At 37.8% G+C, this 17,424-nt stretch overlaps 1 protein-coding gene across 1 annotated transcript in view; it reads left to right on the top strand.

Moving 5' to 3' along the window:
* The first annotated feature begins 12,429 nt into the window (after positions 1-12,429).
* Positions 12,430-17,424, top strand: part of NRIP1 (nuclear receptor interacting protein 1) — a 75,590-nt gene continuing 70,595 nt past the window's right edge. Inside the window, exon 1 of the mRNA XM_006866443.1 lies at positions 12,430-12,548. The gene's annotated coding sequence lies outside the window, so the exon portion shown is untranslated. The remainder of the gene's footprint in view (positions 12,549-17,424) is intronic.

Genomic DNA, 17,424 nt, shown 5'->3' with positions numbered 1-17,424 from the left:
CTCCAAAGGAAGGCTCCTTCACTGGACATATTGTAGCCCCATTTTAGGTATTCCAATCAGTTATAGGCAGCAGACAGACTTACAAGCTTTCTATGGTGATATTTCTGGCTATTCCTTTCTCTCCCCCTCAAGTGTCTATTTTATAATGGTATGCCAGGGAAACTAAGATTCCAAAGACAGCCAAGCATCTTAACATTATTTCCTCCCTTCTCCCCATTCCAGCCATATCTCAATCCCTGTAACCCAGAGCCCTGTTGTTCCAAGGTTGTGCATACATCATTATTTACCTCTGTCTTGCTTAGCCTGTGCAGACCTTCCTAATTGTTTTCCCTTCTGCCTTGTTCTTCCATTTTCCTCCCCCTTCTTGTGTATTGCCCCCCTCCCTAGCACCCAAACTATCCTGTGTCTATTCCCTACTCTGTGTTCCACCTTCCCTTCCCTCCCCTCATCCCAGCACCCACATATCAGTAACCAGCATAGAATCCCCCTCCTCCCCCCTTAAGTATGGGTTCTTTTATTAATCTTTAACAGTAGTGGTCCTATGCAGTATTTCTCCTTTTGTGACTGGGTAATTCCACTCAACATAATGTCCTCAAGGTTCATCCATGTTATGTGATAACTTATAGCTTCCCTGTTTTTCTTCAAGGTAGCATAATATTCCTTTGTGTGTATATACCACAGTTTGTTTATCCATTCTTCAGTTGATGGGCACTTAGGCTGTCTCCATCTTTTAGCTATTGTAAATAGTGCTGCTATGAATATTGGTGTGCATATATCTACTCATATTATGGCTCGCATTTCTTGTGGTTAAATATCAAGTAGAGAAATTGCTGGATCATACAGTATTTCTATTTCCAACCTTCTGTGGAACCTCCATATTGCTTTTCAGAGAGGTTGGACCATTTCGCAATCCCACCAGCAATGCAGGAGCGTCCTAGTCTCTCCACATCCTCGCCAGCATTTATCGTCCTCTACATTTTGATCTTTGCTGTTATTGCTGGTGTGAGGTGATATCTCAGTGTTGTTTTGATTAAAAATACAAGATGCACAGACATCTTGATGCCAGACTTTTTATCATTGAGTGTTGTAGTTTGTCTTTTCAAGTTTTGTTGTATTATTGATAACAAATGAACTGTATTAATACAGTTTTTTAGCTAAATTTTATACTTTGAAGGTAGCCCTATGTATATTTTGTGAACTATCCCTACTTAGTTATTAATGATGTTTTCTTAATTTTTGTCTTAAAATAATGACAACTTGCTTTTTTACTAAAAACTGTAATGTCTCTAATGTAATATATATATATATATATATATATATATATATATATATTACAATAGAGCAATTTCCTATATACCAACCTTCGTCCCCCCAAGAGTAGCCAGTTGTTTTGGCACGTTTAAATGATTCTTTCTTTCTTCATTGGTCTACAATTCAGCTATTGTCCAATACCTTTATTTCCTATTCTGTTTCTCAAGTTTGTATTTTACAGAGCTGCCCTAACTTAATGATTAGAGTTTTATATACTAGGCCTATGTATTTGGTAGGGCAAGTCACCTACTATTTTTTCTTCTGTTGAATGGTTGAATGGCTTCTGTTACAGGCCTTTATTTATTTATTTTTAAGTTTCTATTGTGAATTGAGTGATAGTTTGCATGGGAGAGCCTCAACTTTACATTCATCCTATTGTATTTTATTTTATTGCAATGATTATAATCCCCTTCATGCATCACCATTCAACAGCATTTACTTTCAATCTCTCTCATTTTTTTTTTTTTTTTTTTGGAATGTACTCCAAAGTACTCAAGAATATATAACCATGATCACATAATCACTCACACAACCAAAGGGTATGCCCTGCATACCAGCCCCCTGACCACCAGCACACAGCCCCTCTCCCTTATTGAGTCTAGTGTTCCCAGCCACCTTGTCTCTCCATGTCATTGTCTCTGCTGCCATCTCTGGTGTCACTGCTTCTCTTGATTGTCCCAGGGTCTTCAGCTTCTGGACTGCAAGATCAACCACTCCCCTCCTTTTGTTACAAAACGTATACCTTTACATTTGCAACATTCATAATCAGTCATGATAATCCTGATATTCACTATTGAACTAGTCTTATCCCTCTCTCCTTTGACCTATCTAGACAGGTGGGAAACCACTAAGTGGAGATTCTACTTTCCCCCATACCCTCTGAAACTAAGCTCCCTCTTGAAAACTTGTTAGCCAGTCACTTTGTGCCTTTGTAGCCCCTCCCTCTCCCATTTTGGAAACCGATGGCGGAGTTTCCCATCCCTGTCAACCCTGTGTGCAGAGGAGTGGGAATGATCCTTGCTGTAAAGATTTATTCCCTGTTTTTAGCTACTACATCGATAAGTATAGGTCAAGTTCATCAAATTGTAGGGAATTATACTTTTTTCCCTCTTCTTTCTTCCTCTAGTTAAGTTCTGATCATCCGGTCACTGAGGCTAGGTCAAATGGGTATTAAGTATGGGCGTTCTTGTGCATCTCTCCTCACTTCATATCAAGGATATGTGGATGCTTCACCCTCCACTCTAATCCTCTGTGACTGTGGCCCTGTCCATAGGGTCAGGAGTCCCCAGGTCTCGCTGTACTGCTGGTACTGGCCTTTATTGCTCCATGCAAATTTAATTTTAGAATCGAGGTAGGATAACTTTTGAAGTATACCTTTATGGTTCTGAGCCTATGGTATGAACATGGTGTATCATTCCATTTGTATATTTAATGTTCCTTCATGTATTATCTCCATGGAGAAGTTGTGATATACTATTACTTTATACTTTTTGTACCTTTTATTGTTGTTGGGCATTTTGAATCTTATTTTCTGTGCTACTAGTGTATGAAAATAGTTGATTTTTAAAAATTGATAATATATTTAGCTAAAATGAATTGAGTACCAACAAAGTTGTATAAATAATATTTAAATATAAGACATGTTCAAACGCAAGTAAAGTAAGATCTAGTGTCCAGATTTTTATTCTTTAAATTACTTGTTGTTTTAGTAAGTGCTAATTAAATGCAGTTAAGTTGTTAAATGCCGTTGAGTCCATCCTGACTCATAGCTACCTTGTATAGGGTTTCCAAGGAGCAGCTGGTGGGACAGAACTGCCGAACTTGTGGTTCACAATTTAATGCTGATTCTACAGCACCACACCAGGAATCCTTCAAGTTAAATAGCCATATATAAAAACCACCTTTCCATTCTCCAAAGAGTAATTTCAATAGATTAGTTTTATTTATGATTATTTTTAATGGCAACTTAATTTCACAAAATAATTTAATTATTTTGATGTTTTCAATTAATTTACATACATGTACAACTATCACTTCAAAGAGTTCCTTCATGTTCATTTTCAGTTAATAATGCTCCTGTCCCCTGCCCTAGGAGATGTTATAATTTCTCTTGCTATAATTCTGACTTTTCTAGACAGTATATAAATGGACTCATACAACATAGTCATGTGTACCTAGCTTCTTTCACTGTTGTTATTATTGTTAAGTGCTGTTGAGTCGCTTCTGACCCATAGCCACCTTGTATAGCGTTTTTGAGGAGCCACTGGTGAGCTTGAACCACCAACCCTGAGGTTCAAACTGACTTTGCAGTGTAGGTCATTAACCCACAGTGCCATACCAGGACGCCTAGCTTCTTTCACTAAGTATTATGATGTTGAGGATCATTCTAGTTGTTATTATGTTTGAGGCTCATCCTCATTAGTTTGTTCCCACATTTTATTTGTCTCTTAACCAGTTGTTGAAGCTTTGGGCTGATTTTAGATTTTGGGATTATAAATGATGTTGCTATGATCATTTGCATACAAGTTTTATGTGGCCATCTGTTAGTTTTCATTTCAATCCAGTGCAATTCCTGGGTTTTATCTCAAGTATATGCATGTGTGTGAAAGTTTTAAAGAAACTGCCAAACTGTTTTTCAAAGTAGCACTACTATTTTACACTCCCACTAGCAGTGTATATTGATTTCAATTTCTCAGTATCCTCACCAGCTTTTGATTAAAAAAAAAAAGAAATTATTGACATTGGCAACCCAAAGTTGGGCGGTGGAGTAGGGTGGTGGTACAAAGGCAAGAAGTGACTGGCTTTCAAGCTTTCTAAAGGGAGCCTAGATCCAGAGGGCCCGGAGGAAGGCAGAATCTTCACTGAGTAGTATCCAATCTGCCTCGGCGGGGCTGATAGAAGGAGATGGGGATAGGTCTCTTGTGATACAATACTGAATAACTATTATTAAGACTGACTGTGAAGGTTGGAAATGTAAAGGTAGACGTTTTGTAGCAAAAGGAGGGGGAGTGATTGACTTTGCAGCCCAGGAGCGGAGGTCCCTGGGACCATCAAGGAAGAAGAGTATAGTGCGGGACCCTACCCAGAGAAACAGTGATGCCAGAGATGGAGGCAGAGAAGATGATGTGGAGAGATAGAGCATCTGGGAACTCTAGACACAGAGAGGGAGAGGGACTGTGTGCTCACGACCACTGGGGCGGGGGGGACAGGCTTGCAGGGTATACCTTTTAGTTGGTTGATCATGCATGGAAGGGATTGTAACCATGGCAATGAAACGATATACGATAGAATGAATGTAAAGCTAATGTTCTCCCATGTAAATTATCACATAAGTCACAATAAAACATTAAAAAAAAGTTATTACTGTTCTAATGGGTGTGTGGAGTCTTGGTGTGGTGTTGTAGGTTAAAGCACTGGACTGCAAGATCAGTTTGAACCACTAGGTCAGTGGTTCAAGCTTACCAGCAGCTCTTGAAAACCTTATACAGGGTCGCTATAAATCAGAAGGGACTTGACAGTACTTAACAACAACAGTGAGTGTGTACTGGTATTTTACTGTAGCTTTAATTTTTATTTCTCTAAAGATTGATGGAGTCCTGGTGTAGCACTGTAGGATAAACACTCTACTCCAAAGTGTGCATACTACTGTTGTTGTTAAGTGCTATTGAATTGGTTCTGACTCACAGTCACCATGTATCGGGTTTCCTAGGAACGGCTCATCAGCTTGAACCACCAGTCTTGCGGTTCAAGCATTGCAGTCCAGTGCATTAACCTACAGCTGTACAACAGAACTCCTCTGTACCATTGTGTGATGATGGGGCTTCAGAAAGTTCAAGGAAAAGTCTGTTCTTTTGTAATTCTATTTTTTCCTATTTTTCCATCAATTTTTTGAAACTTGCATATATATTATAAAAAAATAATTTTGAGATCATATTTTATACTTTCTGACCTCGATTCTCACCATTTTCACTTCTACTCTTTGGAGGCCTGTTGTGGTCCTGTGGGTTAATGCACTGAACTGCAAAGCCAATTTGAACCACAAGGTCAGTGGCTTAAGCTCACCACCTTTTCCTAGGAAACCCTATACAGGGTCTCTATGGGTCGGAACTGACTTAACAGCACGTAACAACAACAACAACATCTGCTTTCAGTTCCTGGAGCTAGCCAAGTCCTTCTTTCTTTTGCTTCATGGTCTTTGCAAATGCTAAGCAATAGCAAGAGAAGGAATCTCTTGGAACCCCTAACTTTATTTTTGCATGATTAGGACCTTTAACTTGAATTTGTTTAGATACCAGCTTAAATGCCATTTCCTCCCAGAAACATTTCCTCATCACTTTATAAAGTAGCTTCCTTCTTACCTCTGTCTTGCTTGATCTCATTTATTTTATCTGTTTTCTGTTTTCTTCTTTTTGGTCTCTGTTTCTCACTAGGGATTGTTATTGTCTTGTTCATGTTATCAGTCCAACTCTTAGCATAATGCCTAGCCCCAATTAGGCTGTTTGGTTCAAGTAACAACAGAATAGTTTTAACACCTGATTTCTTGACATTGTGTTCTGATGATTTTATCAAATCATTTTGTATTTTTTGAAAACATTTTAATGATTCTGTGTTCCTTTTAAGTGCTGTCGAGTTATTTCTGTCTCATAATAATCCTGTATAGGGTTTTCAAGGAACAGTTGGTGGGTTTGCACTGCCCACCTTATTCTTCAGCACTACACTACGACTCCAGTGGTTTTATGGTGCTCCACAATATGTTGTTTAGTGCCGTCGAGTTGGTTCCGACTCAGAGTGATCCTTTATAGAATTTCTAGGAGTGGCTGCAGTACCACCAAAGTTCTTTAAATGTAAGTCAATATGTAAATATTGATCTCTTTGCTTAGTGTAGGGCCCATATGGTACAGTGGATAAAAAATTGGGCTGTGACCTGAAACATGAGTGGTTTGAACCCAAAACCTTACTGTGAGAGAAAGATGAGGCAGTCTGCTACCATTAAGATGTACTGCCTATGAAACCATATAAAGCAGTTCTACTTTGTCCTCTTTACACCCTCGGAAACCCTGTACAGGGTCGCTATGGGTCGGAACCGACTCGAAGGCACTTAACAACAACAACAACTTTGTCCTCTAGGATAGCTTTGACTCAGTATCAATTCAGCAACAGTGGGTTCATTTGTTTTTGGTGAGCAGTTTTTTCTGTAATAGTATTTGTTACTTTCTATTATTTAAATATCCTTTTAATTTATTTTTCATGTTGTCAGATGTTTGGTTTGCAAGGGGTATGTTGTTGGTTTGTGCTGTCATGTTGATAGTGACTCTTAGTGGCCCTATAGGTTAGAGTGAAACTGCTCATAGGGTTTTCTAGGCTGTAACCTTTTTTGAGGAGTCCTGGTGTGGCTCTGTGGGTTAATGCGCCAGACTGCAAAGCCATTTGAACTACAAAGTCGGTGGTTCAAGCTCACCAGTTGCTCCTTGGAAACCCTATAGAAGGTAACTATGAGTCAGGATGGACTCAACAGCACTTAACACCAACTTAACAACATTAGAATGTGTCCTAGTGTAGTGCTGTGGGTTAATGCACTGGACTACAAGCCGTTTGAACTGCAAGATAAGCGATTCAAGCTCAGTATTGCGCCTCATAAACCCTATACAGGGTCACTGTGGGTTGGAACCGACTTGATAGCACTTAACAGCAACAACAACACCAGTTTTTATGAGAGCAGATCACCACATCTTTTTTCTCATTGAAGGGTTCAACTGCTTGCCAACTCTTGGATTAATAGCTGAGCAGTTAAACACTGTGCCATCAGGTCTCCATAAAAAGGAGTATAATAATACTTTAATAGAGATGTTGTTGTTAGGTGCTATAGCAACTCATAGCAACCCAATATGCACATCAGAATGAAACACTGCCCAGTCCTGTTCCTTCCTCACAATTGCTGTCACACTTGAACCCTCACAATTGCTGTCACACTTGAACCCAATACTGCTGCCACTGTGCCAATCCATCTCATTGGGGGGCTTTATCTTTTTCACTCACCCTCCACTATACCAAGCATGATGTCCTTCTCCCTCCTGATAATTTGTCCGAAAGTACGAGAGATGAATTCTGGCCATCCTGGCTTCCGAGGAAAGTTCTGGCTGTACTGGTTCCAACACAGATTTGTTTGTTCTTCTGGCAGTCCATGGTACTTTTAATATTCTTCTCAAACACCATAATTCAAATGTATCAATTCTTCTATGGCCTTCCTTATTCTTTACCCAACTTTCACATGCACGTGAGGCTGTTGAAAATGTTATGGCTTGGATCTGGTGTACCTTAGTCCTCAAACAGACATCTTTGCTCTTGAATAAAGAGATCCTTGTGCAATAGATTTGCCTAATGCAGTACATCATTTAATTTCTTGACTGCTGCTTCCATGATTGTTGATGGTTGATCTGAGCAAAATTAAGTCTTTGACAACTTCAATATTTTCTCCAATTATATGGATGTTGCTTATTGGTCCAGTAGTGAGGATTTTTGCCTTCTTTATATTAAGGTGCAACCAATACCTAAGGCTGTGGTCTTTGCTCTTCATCAGTAAGTATTTTAAATCGTCTTGGTTTTCAGCAAACAAGGTTGTATCATATGCGTATCGCAGATTGTTGATGAGTCTTCCTTGAATCCTGATGCCTCATTTTTCTTCGTATAACTCAGTTTCTTGAATTATTTGCTCAATATACAGATAGAAAAAGTATGGTGAAAGAATACGATCCTGATTGCATATCTTTTTGGATTTTAGACCATTCAGTGTCCCTTTAATAGAGACATATCATTAAAGGAAATAATTCTAGAATGTGTTAAAATATCAGACACAAATTGTGTGCTTGTGATACTTTCAATTAAATATGTGCAGAATGGCGATTCATGAACTGTATATATCAAAACCAAGTGTTTTATGCTACCTTGTGGTGGGTACTATATTAGAGAAAATTCAAAATGTATGTTCCAGAGGACTGTTATGGTCCCCCATTTTTCCCCAAGTAAAAGATAACAGGGTTAGAATTCCAATTCAATAATTGGAATGTTTCAATAATATTTTTAGCTTTGTTATTTGAGATACCTAAACTTAGTTTCCTCATGTATAAAATAGTCATTTCATAGGGTTGTTGAAAAGATTAAAGAAGATCATGTATCTGAAAATCTTAGTGCAATGTCAGACGCATAGTAGCTACCTAGTAAGCAGTAGCTATCATTACTTACACATTATCTCATTTCCTGGAGTTTGGGGAAGTGGTAGCTGTCAGGGAAGTTTATTCTTCAAGGAATTATCAGCAGATACTGACCAGCTGTTAATAAGACTCCTCTTTAGATGTTTGCTTTTATTCTTTTTAAGCATTGGTAGTTTTCTTTACTGTTTGGAGAGTCTCTTTCATCTGCACACCTGTGGCGCTATAGGATAGGCACTGGACCTCAAGGTCAGTTTAAATCAGAAGGTTGGCGGTTTAAACTCACCAGCTGCTCCTAGGCAACCTTATACAGGGTCCTCATGAGTCAGAACCAACTCAGTGTCACTTAACAACAACAATTTTCTTCTCTGCTTGGAGACTTTCTCTTTTGTGCACCTGTTCCTCCTCCCCCCCCCCCCCCCCCAAAAAAAAGATCATTTGACTTAGGTAGTACCATATTTTAAAGTTCCATGAAGTTGAGTCTTTTGATAACAATTTGTAGATCATTTTTTGTAGTTTTCTTAAGTATAGTTACTTGTTCCAAGTTTAAAACAAAATATATTCTTATTTAGCTCTGGTAGCGTAGTGGTTACGAATCGGGCTGCGAACCTTAAGGTCAGCTGTTCGAAACTACCAGCCGCTCCGCGGGAGAAAGATGAGGCTTTCTACTCCCGTAAGGATTTACACCCTCGGAAACCCTGTACAGGGTCGCTATGGGTCGGAACCGACTCGACGGCACTTAACAACAACAACAATAAGGAAGAATTACATTAAATCCTACTAGCCTTTGAGTGGTTTAGTAGGTAATGTTGAAAGGAACACGACAAGATTGACTTGGATACAGCTTCAGAAGTTGGAGTCTAGGGACTTAGGAATTTCCCAAGCCCTGGATAGACTCTAATATGTGGGGGCTTCAATTCCATTTTACCACAAACATTTGAAATGTCCTCATGGAACATTAGTATGATTGTCAATATGGTTATTTTTTTAAACTCGCATATGCGTTTGCTGCCTTTGAGTTATAAATATCTAGATAACGTGATTGTCCTCTATTCTTCTTAGAGTACCTATCAGAATTTTGTTAAAGCTCCATCTGAGTCAAGGATATGTAATTTGTGGCATGTCACATATATAGCTCTGCTCAGTATTTGTTTCTTCTCTATAAAATGAGATACTTTATTCTCTGCTCATTTCATTTATGAAGTTCAAATGAGGTTGTAACTGGTAAAGCATGTGGTGGTGGTGGTCGTGGTGATTGTGAGCCTTCAAGTCAGTACCAACTCTAGAGACTCTGTATAGGGTTTCCAAAGCTTCAAATCTTTATGGGAGCAGAAAGCCTCACCATTCTTTCACCGTTCTCCTACAGAGTTACTAGCGGACTCTTTCTTTTGCAGAGCTGCTGGTGGATTTGAACTGATATATAGTTATCAGCCCAATGCATAACCCAGTAAGCCACCAGAACTCAATAAAGCTTGTGTGTTACTTATTACTCCTGATTACTTAGATTTGACTCTTTCTCCCAACTGTTTGGTAGGTCGCTGCTGAGGATGACATTTGCTGTTATTTGTTGTTAATAAGTGCTGTGGTGTCAGTTCCGAGTCATAGTGACTCTGTATAGGGTTTCCAAGGCTTTACATCTTTGTGGGAGCAGCAGAAAGCCTCTCTGTTCTCCCAGAGAGCTACTGGCAGGCTCAAACTGCAGACTTTGTGGTTTGCAGTCCAGTGCTTATCTTATGGAGCCACCGGGCTTAAAGTAAGGCTGACATGATAGCCAGTCTCCCCAAATTCTGTTAATGTGCACCACCTCTTAGCAGTGTTTGTTTTATACTTGCACTAGGGAGTGGACAGTTTTATATTGTTCTTTTCATCCTTTAATTGATTTTGCTTATTAGAAAAGTGGAGTGTTGTATGGTGCTACAGGATAATGCGCTGCAAGGTCAGTGGTTCAAACTCACTAGCCATTCTTTGGAAACTACTTGGCAGCTCTTAACAACAACAGCAATTAGAAAAATGATTATTTTAGAGAAATTAGAAAATATGAACTTAGAAATAAAGCATCATCCTAAGTTAGAAATAATTGTTGTTAACCACCATGGAGTCGATTCTGATTCTTAGCGACCCTGTACAAGGTTTCCTAGGAGCTGTTGGTGGGTTTGAGCTGTTAACATTGTGGTTCACAGTTCAGCAATTACTGCATTTATTTTCATAGTTTTAATGCATAAGTTAAGGAGCTCTGGTAGTGTAGTGGTTACGAATCGAGCTGCTAACCTCAAGGTCAGCAGTTCGAAACTACCAGCAGTTCCTTGGGAGAAAGATGAGGCTTTCTGCTCCCGTAAAGATTTACAGCCTCGGAAACCCTGTGCAGGGTCACTATGAGTCGGAACTGACTCCACGGCACATAACAACAACAACAATGCATAAGTTATTATGCTGAAATGTTGTCTGTTTGTAATTACTTAATTTGTAATAGTAATAGTATATCTGTTTATGTAACTTATTCTTAAATAACAATTTAATTTACATAGTTATTCCATAATTTATAAATAATGAATCTCCATTTAAAAATTTTTATGTTTAATAACTTTTTTTTCTTACTGGAAGTAATGTTTACCATAAACATCTTATGGCTAAATATTTGTGTATATCCTTGATATTTTTCTCTTGTAGAATAAGTTTCTCAACTTGGATTGCTGTGTAAAGAAAGGGACCTGTAACATTTAATGAATTTGACATTTTCTTATCTTTCCCTAAAGTACTGTTGTTGTTATTAAGTACCATTGAGTTGGTTCTGATTCATAGCAACCCTGTATAGGATTTCTGAGGAATGTAACTGACCTCTAATAAACTGTACATTTTTAAGAGGTACAGTTTTATATGTTTTGACATATACATATATACCAATGGAAATCGGCACCATAACCAAGTTAATGACCCTCTGTAATCCCTTCCTCATATTCCTTTCCACTTCTGTGTATTCCACCTCTTTTTTTCTCATTGTAAGTTAATTTGCATTTTCTAGAATTTCATGTAAATGGAACCACACACTGTTTATTCTTTTTTGTCTGCTTCTTATACTGATACAATTATTTTGAAACTCATCCATTTGATTATTTTCATTGTATAATCCTTGTTGGTAGTGAGTTAGTAAATATTTCATGGTCAGGATACACTATAATTCATTTACTTACTGATGGCTATATGAGTTTTTTTCCAGCTTTTGGCTTTTGCAAATAAAGCTGCTATAAATATTCTTGTAACTCTTTGGATGATCATGGTGTTGTTATCATTAGGTGCCATCAAGTTGGTTCTGACTCATAGTGACCCTGTGCAAGGTTTCTGAGATGTAAAATCATTGTGTGAGCAGAGAACCTAAATTTTTTCTGCGGAGGAACTGGTGGGCTTGACCTGCTGACCTTTGGTTCATAGTCTAGTGATTATCCTATACAGCGACTACGCTCCCTTGAATGGTCATTAGCAATATGTATTACCAAATTTTGTGTTGGAAAGTTCTATAGTTAGTATTATGAAAATGAAAAAAAATTATGTGAGAGAAACTGTATGTACTATTTTCTTCTCTCTTTTTATTTTTCCATTTTGAAATACATCTTTGGTATAGGAACTAGGTTTTAAGATGTAACTTAATTAGATTAATTTGACAACACTCTTTAAAATTTGAAATTAGCAAAAGTTAGTAAACACTATCAACCAGCTTCATACTGGATTTTCTTGAAGCATCTTGCTTTCCTTCAATGAGCTAGTATTCATAAACAATTCCTGTTTGCTTGCCAAATGACTTCAACTGCCTTGAACTTGCACAAGAAGAGATTCAGAGATAAGCTTTCAGTATTTCACAACAGATATTCCAAAATCTGGTTTGGAACAGGTGTCAAGCTATCTCTTTTCCTTTTCTTAGGATACCCACTAGACTGAAGGACTACCAGGGAATTTGAAGATTCTAGATGACATCAGAGCTACTTTTCAACAGCCTTCTCAGTTTCCTTTCTCAGAAAGCAGAGGCCTTGGAAACAGACGGTGAGACTATTTTTCCTGACTGAGTTCTTAAGGCTTAATCATTTTGACTTTAGTATATTTCAGGCTTTTCTTTTTCAGTTATAAATTAGCTTGTAATTGCCAAATGCATATTTTGTGCTTTCTGTGCAAATTATTTCATTAAGCAGTATAAAAATTGAAATGTGAATAAAATATGATTCAACAGCTAAACAACTTACAGGGAAAACGTTTAAGTATAGATTAATAAATGTAATCAAGTAGTAAAAAGAGGTTAAATGCCGTAAGAAAGACTTGAAAAATATTCTTGAGAACCAAAAAGGCCTAGATTACTTGTGAATTGGGAGGGGTTAGGAAGCTCCAAAGAAAAAAATGGATACTTGCATTGCTGACACCTAATGTATTTATTTTCCAAAATCTAGAGGAAATGGATAGGGTTAATATAAAACTGTGAAGTAGTCATCAGCACTCATATAAAAAGTCATTTCTTGTTTTGAGAGAAAACAGAGGTACTTTTGGTTATTGTGAATTTATTCTAATATAGATAAATGATTATTTTTTAATATATAAAATTACTCTTGTCTTTTTAGAAAATTATACTCTTGTCTTGTATAGAAAATGTCTTAGAAATGATAAAATACTTTAATGAAATTAATACAAGTAGGTGGGCCGTCAACCCAGAAAAGATAAGTAAATGGTTAATTCTACTTGAATAAACACTCCAGATTTTAAGTATCGCTACAAGACTCCTGGTGTGGTGCTGTGAGCTAATGCGTAAGACTGCAAAGTCATTTGAACTACAAGATTGGTGGTTCAAGCTTACCAGCTGCTCTTTGGAAACCCTATACGTGGTTGCTATGGGTCAGAATCGACTCCACAGCACTTAACAACAACAACAACATCAGTATAAATGAATTCATCATGTCCTAAGCTCTTAGACCTTATGCTACTTATAAATAAATAAAGAACAATCTAAATAAAGAAGGAAAAGGCATGGTGATTGATTATTGTGTATTTAGTTAGGTGTGAAGAGTTGACTTTCAGTTAGCTAACTGAAGACAGGTTGTTGTTCAGTGCTGTCGAGTTGGTTCTGACCCATAGCAACCCTGTATAGGGTTTCTGAGGAGTAGCTGGTGAGCTTGAACTGCCGACCTTGCAGTTCAAATGGTTTTGCAGTCTGACGCATTAACCCACAGCTCCACGTGATTACTCAGTGACAATATTTATTCTTCACTGTTTTGATTAGATTCAGAAAACCTAGTGATAACATTTTTACATTACTTACTCCCTTTAGATGCTTTTCTTTTCGTGTGGTTATGCAAAGAAAACAGGTAAAATATTAAATAAAAAGGTTGGTTAACATTGCTAGTAAATTTTTGGTTGCCAGTTATTCTTGCTATAATTTGTAACTAGATCTAAATTGAGATTTAATTCCTAAAAGATTTATTTATAAATGTTTAAAAGTTATTTTCTTTGGATATAATTTTATGTTGTTCTTGTTGTTAGATGCCAACAAGTTGGTGCCTACTCATGTTGATCCTATGTACAACAGAATGCAACACTGCCTGGTCTTGCACCATCCTCACAATTGTCATGTTTGAGCCCATTGTTGCAGCTACTGTGTCAATCCATCTTGTTGGGCATCTTCCTCTTTTTTGCTGACCTTCTTTTTTGCTAATCTGAACGTCCTTTTTCAGGGATTTGTCCCTCCTGATAACATGTTCAAAGTATGTGAGACAAAGTCCTGGCATCCTCACTTCTGAGGAGCATTCTGGATGCATATTTCCCAAAATAAATTTGTTTGTCTTTTGACAGTTCATGGTACTTGCAATATTTTATGCCCATTACCATGATTTGAATGTTTCAGTTCTTCTATAGTTTTCTTTATTCATTATCTAGCTTGAGGCAATTGAAAATACCATGGCACGGACCAAGCACACTTTTGTCCTCAAAGTGACGTTTTTTGCTCATTAACACTTTAAAGAGGCCTTTTGCAGCAGATTTGCCTAATGTAATGTATCCTTTTGATGTCTTGACTGCTACTTCCATAAATGTTGATTGTGGTTCCAAGCAGAAAGAAGCCTTTGATAACTTCCATGTTTTTTTCCATTTATCATAATGCTATTTATTGGTTCACTTGTGAAATTTTTCATTTTCTTGCACTGAGCTGTAATCCAAACTGAAGGCTTTCACCATCAGTAAATACTTAAAGTCCTCTTTGCTTCCTGCAAGCAAGATTGTGTCGTCTGCATATTCTGATGCTGCGTTCTTTTTCATATAATCCAGCTCCTCAGATTATTTGCTCAACATATAATTGAACAAATATGGTGAAAAGATACAACCTTATTACACAGCTTCCTGATTTAAAGCCATTCACTCTCTCCTGATTTTATTTAAATGACTACGTTTTGTTCCATGTCCAAGTTCCCCTCATGAAGAACCTTCAGTTAAGTGTTCTGGAATTTCATTCTTTTCAATGTTGCTCATAATTTCTTATGATCCACACAGTCAAAGGAGTCCTGGTGTGGTGCTGTGGGTTAATGTGCTAGACTGCAAAGTCGGTTTGAACTGCAAGGAAACCCTCTCTACAGGGTCACTATGGCTCAGAACCGACTCGATGGCACTTAAAAACAACAAACATAGTCAAATGCTTTTGTATAATAAATAAAACTCAAAGATCACTTTAGGGGTCTCTGCTTTCCATCTGACTTCAGCCAAAATCCATCTGACTTCAGCAATGATAGCCCTTCTGTCACATCCTCTACTGCATCTGTCTTGAATTTCTGGAAGCTTTTTGTCCATGTACTACTGTAACTGTTTTTGAATTATTTGCATTATTTTACTTGCATGTTATATTAATGATAATGTCTCATGATTTCTACATTTCATTGAGTCACTTTTCTTTGAAATGACATTAATTTTTTCCAATTAGTTGGCCAGGTCGTTGTCTTCCAAATTTCTTGTTACAAACAAGTGAGCACGTCCACTGCTGCATGAGTTTGTTGAAAGATTTTAATTTTTAAAGCCGTGTTTATTGCCAGTGCCTTCAGTGCAGATTGTACTTCTTCCTCCAATATCATCATTGCTTCTTCATATGGTACCTCAATGGTTGAACATCAGCCAATTCTTTTTGGTACAGTCACTCTAGGCATTCCTGTCATCTTCTTTTGATGCTTCTTGCTTCATTCGCTGTTTTGCCCATAGAATCCTTCATTATTAACAATGCAAAGCTTGGTTTGTTTGTTTTTTTTTCAGTTCTTTCAGCGTGAGAAATGCTGAGCATTTTCTTCCCTTTTGGTTTTGTAACTTCAAGTCTTTGCATCTTTCATTATAATACTTGATTTTGTTTTCTTGAGCTATCCGTTGACATTTTCTTCATCGTTTCATACAGTTGCTTTAGCTTCTCTATGCCAGACAGCAAGTTTTAGGTTTTTTTGACATTCACATTCGTCTTTTCTTTCTTTCCTGTCTTCTTAATGACCCTTTGTCTCTTCATGTATGATGTTCTTAATGTTGTCCCATAACATTGTTGTTGTTGTTGTTAGGTGCCACCGAGTCGGTACTAACTCATAGTGACCTTATGCACAGTAGAATGAAACACTGCCCAATCCTGGGCCAACCTCACTACTGTTGCCACAATTGTCCCTCGATGCTGCCAGTTGGCCAGTTCATCTCATTGGGGTCTTCCTCTTTTTCTCTGACCCTCCACCTTACTAAAAATGATATCCTTCTCCAGTGACTGGTCCCTCCTGACAGTCTGTCCGAAGTATGAAAGACAAAGTTTGGTAATCCTGGCCTCCAAGGAGCACTCTGGCTGCACTTCATCCTACACAGATCTTTTGGTTCTTTTGGCAGCCCATGACACTTTCAGTGTTCTCCTCCAACACCATAACTCAAAAGCATCAATTCTAATGTGGTCTTCCTTATTCATTGTCCAGCTTTTGCATGCATATGAGGTTATTGAAAATACCATGGCTTGGGTCAGGCGCACCTTACTATTTAAACTGACATCTTTGCTCTTCAACAGTTTCCAAAGGTCTTGTGCAGCAGATTTGCCTAATGCAATATGTTGTTTGATATCTTGACTCCTGCTTTCATGAGTGTTGACAGTTGATCCAAGAAGAGTGAAGTCCTTGACAACTTCAGTCTTTTTTCTCCGTTGATAAGAATGTTGTTTATTGGTCCAGTGGTGCCGATTTTTGTTTTCTTTATATTGAAATGCAATTCATACCGAACGCTGTGGTCTTTGATCTTCATCAGTGAGAATTTTAAGTCTTCTTCACTTTCAGCAAGCAAGGTGGTATCATCTGTATATTGCAGGTTGTTAATCTATTCCTCCAATCCTGATGCCAATTCTTCATATAACCCAGCTTCTCGGATTGTTTACTCAGCATACAGGTTGAATAAGTATGGTAAAAGAATATAACCTTGTCGCACACCTTTCTTAATTTTAAACCATTCAGTGTTCCCATGTTCTGTTTGAACAACTGCCTCTTGGTCCATGCACAGATCCCTCACAAGCACAATTAAGTGTTCTGGAATACTCATACTTCGCAATATTGTCTATAGCTTGTCATGATCCACACAATTGAAAGCCTTTGCTTAGTCAATAAAGCATAGGTAAACATCTTTCTGATATTCTCTGCTTTCAGCCAAGATCCAGCCATTAGATATCAGCAATGGTATCCCTCGTTCCATGGCTTCTTCTGAATCCGGCTTGAACCCCTGGAAGTTCTCTGTCAGTGTATGCTTATAGCCGTTTCTGTATTACTTTTAGTAAAAGTTTACTCGTGTGAGATATCAAAGAGATTATCCAATGATTTCCACATTCCATTGGGTCACCTCTTTTTGGAACGGGCACAAATATGGATCTCTTCCAATCAGTCGGCCAGATAATTGT

The sequence above is a fragment of the Chrysochloris asiatica genome, unplaced genomic scaffold, assembly GCF_000296735.1.
Source record: "Chrysochloris asiatica unplaced genomic scaffold, ChrAsi1.0 scaffold00091, whole genome shotgun sequence".
Taxonomy (NCBI): domain Eukaryota; kingdom Metazoa; phylum Chordata; class Mammalia; order Afrosoricida; family Chrysochloridae; genus Chrysochloris; species Chrysochloris asiatica.
This window is presented reverse-complemented; position numbering and strand designations above follow the sequence as displayed.